Source organism: Rousettus aegyptiacus, unplaced genomic scaffold (genome assembly GCF_014176215.1).
Source record: "Rousettus aegyptiacus isolate mRouAeg1 unplaced genomic scaffold, mRouAeg1.p scaffold_m13_p_12, whole genome shotgun sequence".
NCBI lineage: Eukaryota > Metazoa > Chordata > Mammalia > Chiroptera > Pteropodidae > Rousettus > Rousettus aegyptiacus.
Genome location: NW_023416287.1, coordinates 84,273,099 through 84,279,439, shown reverse-complemented (window position 1 = coordinate 84,279,439; position 6,341 = coordinate 84,273,099). Strand labels below are relative to the sequence as shown.

The window sequence follows — 6,341 nt, the reverse complement described above, 5'->3', positions numbered from 1 at the left end:
AATGGGAAATTCTCAACATTCAACAAAGGAGAAAGGTCTGGATGTCTTTCGCCTTTGTGAAATATGAGTAGACTTGCCACACTGTGTGTGTGTGTGTGTGTGTGTGTGTGTGTGTGTGTGTGGTCTTGACCCCATTTCAAGACCTGCCTAGAGGTCAATCAGTACTCCTTCCTGTAGATTAAGTCTACACTTTCATTCACCACCCGTATGTCCCCAGGGCTAGGTACCAGAAAACCAGGGACAGCCCTCTGGGCTCCTAGAGCCGGTTGACATTATTCAAATGAGCCAATCCTACAGTCCTGCCTCACCCTTTCTATCCCACAGAAAGTACCATGAAGTCTCCTGTCCAGAGCTCACTTCTCTGGTGCCTTCCCCGAGAAGCCCTGCACAAGTTCTGTATTCTCCCAGGTCGCTGAGAGGACCAAACTCTAACACTCTTTCTTTCCTGGTCTCTGGTGACACAATCGTGAACTGCAGCTGGCTTCACCACACCTCACCCTCGGTGACGTGGTTAAAACGATTTATCATGTTGATTTTTCAGTAATATTTCATTTGAAAATGGTGAAGGGACATTAAATGCATGGGAACAGATATGGTTAAGGCATAGGTTTACTTAACTGCACAAATAAAAGATGTTAACATTTACAAGAACTTTTACAAGAATATTAGATAGACTATGGATGAATAATGCCATCTGGTGGGCAAACTAAATCAATGCAAGGAAAGTTTCTAGGTACTTGGCGTAGGAGTGTTTTATATTAGGAAAGTGGTAAAGGGATTATAGTAAATTTTCTTGTGTTTAGTCACAGTAAAATGGCATATTCAACTGAATCTAAAAAATATAAGTTCTTAAGAGCCATGATATCCAACCTCTTCCCACATATATCTAATAAGGTCTACAAATAATTAGTACCTGATTCCTCATTCGTCATTTATGCAGAGTAAACTTAAGCAAATTGCTTAATTTCTCTGAGTCTCAGATAATTTACACTCACAATATCAGTTAATCCTCACAAAAGAACACTGCAAGGAGTATATTAATATTCTAATTTTTAAATGAGAAATTAAATTCTGCGACTTGAAACAAATTAGGCATTCTATAGCAGTTAATCTTCCCAGCTTATCAACTCTTTGAATACCATTTCATTTATTAAAATTTTGGTTAAATGGCACACAGTCTTCTGTTTCCTTTGAAATTTTTATAAATAGAAAACGATTTCTATTCCATTTCATTTTACATGTACAAAAATTCTATGAACGAAGATATTACCAAATCAGATATGACCTCCATTTGGATATAGACAGACTATATGAAGCCAGTACGAAGGTTTCTAGGGAACAATGACATCTTGTTAAAAAGAAAAACAAAGGGAAAAGTGGAAAACTGCCCCTTGCTCTGGCTTGAGGAGGCCCGCTGAGACTATTTGAGTGGCACCTGCATTGTGGACTCTTCCTCTTCCTCTCTCAGAGTGAGGCACTCTCTGCTCTGTGGGAAGGACAAATGTACCCAGCTGGACAGCCAGAAAGCTTCTTTGGTATCCTAGGTGAAGATTCAGCAATGGTAGAGTGGTAACCCCCACTCTGTCGAGCATTTCTCTACATCATTTATTTATTTTTTATTTATTATTATTTATGCCTGCAGCACCTGGTCTTCCTAGGTGGTCTCCCAACCAAGTACTAACTAGGCCCGACCCTGCTTAGCTTCCGAGATCAGACATTGGGGTTGTTCAGGGTGGCATGGCCGTAGACCGTGGACCGTGTCTCCACTGGGGCATGAACCCAGGACTTTCTGCGTGTAAAGCAGACGTGCGAACTGCTACGCTATGGAACCACGTCCTCTCTTTATCATTTTTTAAAACTCAGGTTTATTGAAATATACTTCACACAAAGTACAACTCACCCTTGTATATTTCAGACTTTAACAAGTGTATCCAACTATATAACCAGCATCACAACTGAGAATAGGTATCTACCCCCCCAAATTGAAGACATTCGTAAAGATACATGCACCCCGATGTTCATTGCAGCATTATTCACAATGGCGAAGACATGAAAACAACCAAAGTGTCCTTCGATAGATGATTGGATAAAGAAGCTGTGGTACATGTATACAATGGGATATTACTCGGCCATAAGAAAAGATGAAACACTGCCGTTTGTGACAACATGGATGGATCCTGAGCTAATCAAGCTAAGCGGAAAAAGTCAGACAGAGAAAGTCGACAACCATATGGTTTCACTTGCGCGTGGGATATAAGACTTAAAGCAACAAATCAACAAGACAAACAGAAACTCATAGACTACAGCTTAGTTGTTGTCATAGAGAAGGGGGGAGGGGAGGAGGTAGATAAGGGTAAAGGAGGTCATATATACGGTAACCGAAGGAGATTTGACTTCGGGTGGTGAGCACACAATGCAACATACAGATGACGTATTACAGAATTGTACATGTGAAACCTACATCGTTTTATTAAGCAGTGTTAACCTGATAAATTTCATTTAAAAATAAATAGAATATTTCCACTATTTCAGTTTTTTTCTTTCACCTCTTACAGCCATTGTCCTCTGGGCCCTGGAAACCACTGCTATCCTTTTTGTTCCTATCATTTCTTTCTTCCCGAAAATGTCATATAAATAGGATCAAATAGCGTGTAGCCTTTTGTGCCTGGCTTCATGATAATGCTTAAGAGGGTCAATTATATTGCTGCATGTATCAGTCGTTTTTATTTTTATTGTTGAATAGTATTCCATTAGATGAATGCATCACAATTTATCTGGCTATTGCTTAATGGATCGTTTATTGGAAATATTATGAATAAAGCTGTTATAAACATGTAAAAACATGCTTTTTGTAGACATACATTTTCATTTGATTTGGGTAGGTATCTAGAGGTAGAATTGCTAAGTCATTTAATTTTTAAAAATAAAAAAATCTGCCAAAATATTTGTCAGAGTGATTCTTCTACTTTCTATGCCTTTATATCTACTTTTTAATGTAATCTTTGACAGATTTTGTTGCTTGATTTCTTCATCAGCACTTGGTATTGTCAGTTTTCTGTATGTTATTATAATAAGTATTAATAGTTTTCCATTATGCTTTAATTTGCATTTTCCTAATGACTACAGATGGTGATATCTTTTCATTGTGTTTATTTGCCATCCACATATCTTCTTTTTGGTATGAAGGATCCCTCTAATGCCATTAGATCACATTGGTTATAAAGTGTTTAGGCCTTCTTCATCCTTTTTAAAAAATATGTTTTAGTTTTTCAATTACAGCTGACATACAATATTATATTAGTTGCAGGTATACGACATAGTGATACATCTTCAACCTTATTGATAGTCTGTCTACTTGTGGTATAAATTACTAAGAGGAAATTGAAGTCTAATTGTATATGGGTTTAATTCTTTAAATCTTATCATTTTTTATTGTATGTTGAAGCTCCATTGTTAGACAAATACACATAGAGGAAAGTGATACCTTCTTGGTGAATGACTTATTGTTTTTTCACTTCTCTCCCTCTGTTTCAACTTTCAACCTAGTCATGATTTTATATTCCAACTGGAACATCTCTTTAATTCAGTCTCTGTCTTTTAGCTTTGGAGATCATCAAGAATCAGTTCAAGACTTTTCTTCCCCACTCTTTTTCACTTTGAAAATTTTCAAACTTAACAGTAAAGAATAAAGTATAATATGATAAACACATGACACCCTTACATAGAATGACCAATTGTTATCATTTTGCCATTATCATTTTTCCATTATCTTGATACACACACACACACACACACACACACACACACACACACACACACCACACACATCCCTACATATTTTCTGGTAAAACTATTAAAAATGAAGCCATTATAAATTTACTGCTAAATATTTCACATTTCAGCATACCTATCTCTTAATAAATTTTTTTTTACATATCACAAATACTGTTATCACACCTAAGATTTATATCAATTCAATAATATCATGTAACATAAAGACTATATTTAAATTGCCCTAATTGTCACAAAATGTCTTTTTAACAGTTCTTTTGTTTCTTTAAAAATCTAATTAAATTTTGCACATTGCATTTGGTTCTTATGTTTCTAAATCTAGAATGGAGAATTCATGCAAATTTATTGTCTTTCATGCTATTCTTGAACTATCTCGAATCTCTCTGATCTAATAAAATTGTACCTAAATCTCTAAGCTGGGAAATTCTATTTAGTCTTAAGTTAATGCCAAGTTACTGAGAAATAACCACTCAAACCTTTCTCAGAGAAATAAGAACCTTTTTTTCTTGCTCATGTCAACCGGATACGCTGTTTAGAGACCGCGCAGGCCAGAGTGCTTGGAAATTTGCTCTGGGTCTCGTTCCCAAAGGCTCAGCCACTTGCTGTCACAGTAGCTCCATCCCCCGAAGCTTATAAAATCCTTTGCCGGCTTAATTGCCTTGCAGTAATGTGTTGGGAGGCTGTTTCTCTGCTGTGCAGCAGTAATAAAGAGAAGTCTTTCAGTGCTTCTAATCTCCTTCTTTAACTTTATCCAGATTGACTTTTTAAAAGAGTCTAGGCCGGTCGTGTTATAGACTAGCTGACGTTCTGTTCTTACGTGGTATTTTCTTAGGAGTCCGCAAACCCCACAGTGTGGGATGTTCCTTCAGCAGAATCTCTTATCAGGAGGAAGCTGGTCAGTCTCACAGCCACTGCTCAGAGAATGGGCACTGTAGGGAAACCCTCTGGTTACTGAATACCGCTTGCTGTGCTCACCCTCTTACATAACACTGTGATTCTTTCCTTTTCGTGTTCCAGACTCCACTAGCCAAGGCTTTTGCTTGCATCAGGTTTTTCACTGGAAAGTATTTTGGCTCAGAGCGAAAAATTACGTTGCAGATTAGAACGATTTTGATGGCGCGTCAAAAAACACCGCATCTGTCACCTCATCAGCCAGTCTCCCCCATGAGGAACTTCTCAGAGGTCATTTTCTTCCCCTGGTGCCAGCCTTCTGTTCAGTGACTGGTTCCCCACCCCCTGAGACACTTCTTTCTCTCTCCTATTTTTTCCTTTTCTTCTGTCTCTTCTCCGTCAACTTCTAGAGGCATGAACAGAATGCAACTCCAAATCCCCTTGTTCTTTATTTCAGAAGAAAATTTACCCTTTATCTTAGGTTAAACATCGTGGGGCCCCACCTCACCAGTTGACAGGGACACTGAGCTGTTTTCTGAAACAAAGGAGAAATTCTCTCTTCTGCTATCCATGTAGGTTAATGGTTCAAATTAAGCTCACTTTTAATTTATCCCCCTGCTCTGCATGTACACGTATGTTAAATACATTGAAGAAATAAATGGCACTCGCAGACACCAACGACATCCGAAGCAAACTGTGCTCTACCTAATAACTAACGAAACAAACACTGATGAATTTAAGGAAGCAGGACGTGCGGGTTCAGGGTCACAGCCCACCCTCGACATCGTGTTCCGGCAAAGGCCTCGTGTTCCAGCGAAGGCCGCCTCTGCCGGCTCACAGATCCGCACACGACATGCTATCTGCAGGAATGCTAGGAAGGACTCAGCAAAAAAAAAAAAAAAAAAAAAATATATATATATATATATATATATATATATATAATATGTGTGTGTATATATATATCTTTCTGCTGCTTTGTGATCAGCTTTTTCAATAATTAAATTTGTATGAACTTAAAAACAGAAAGACCCTAAAAAGTCTGTTAAACAAACTTGCTCTTTGCCCAAAGAGGAGGAAAAACCACCTCTCTGCATGCGGGCTTCTTCTCGCTGTTGCAGTGAAGGGACCAAGCTCTCCAAACCAGCCCTCGACTGACTTTCACAGTATACCAGCAGGATGCAGCTCTGGTCACTCACAGCCGGGCGAGGCGCCCTTAGTGCCCGCCTCTCTCACTCCCACGCAGGTGTTCCCTTCCCCTTTCAGACAACCTCAAACACTGGGCTTAAGGTCTGTTTCTGGGCCTACGTAATGTATATGCTCCATAGTACTGCTCGAATGGCTTTGAAAATATTTATGCTTACAGAGTACCAACATGGGTCCTTTAAGATCTTCAGATCATTCTTTAGCACTATTATGGTTGCCTTTGGCACCCCAAATAAATACTCTTCTGGAAATAATCGATGCACCTTTTACTTTCATTCTCTTGGAAATGGAAGCAACATAAACTAAATTAATGTTTTGTTATTATATTAAAATACAATGAAATGTGTCATATTTTATACTTCCCCAAGGATAAACAACCAAAACCCAACTTATATTGTCTGCTATAATTTAATATAACTATGAGGAACATAAGGGATTATAATATTGGGAAGTAT

The 6,341-nt window shown here is 38.3% G+C and overlaps 1 pseudogene; it reads right to left on the bottom strand.

Annotated features, from left to right (window-relative positions):
- Nucleotides 1-1,633: 1,633 nt before the first annotated feature.
- LOC118610623 lies at nucleotides 1,634-1,749 on the bottom strand (annotated as a pseudogene).
- Between the last annotated feature and the right edge of the window lie 4,592 nt (nucleotides 1,750-6,341).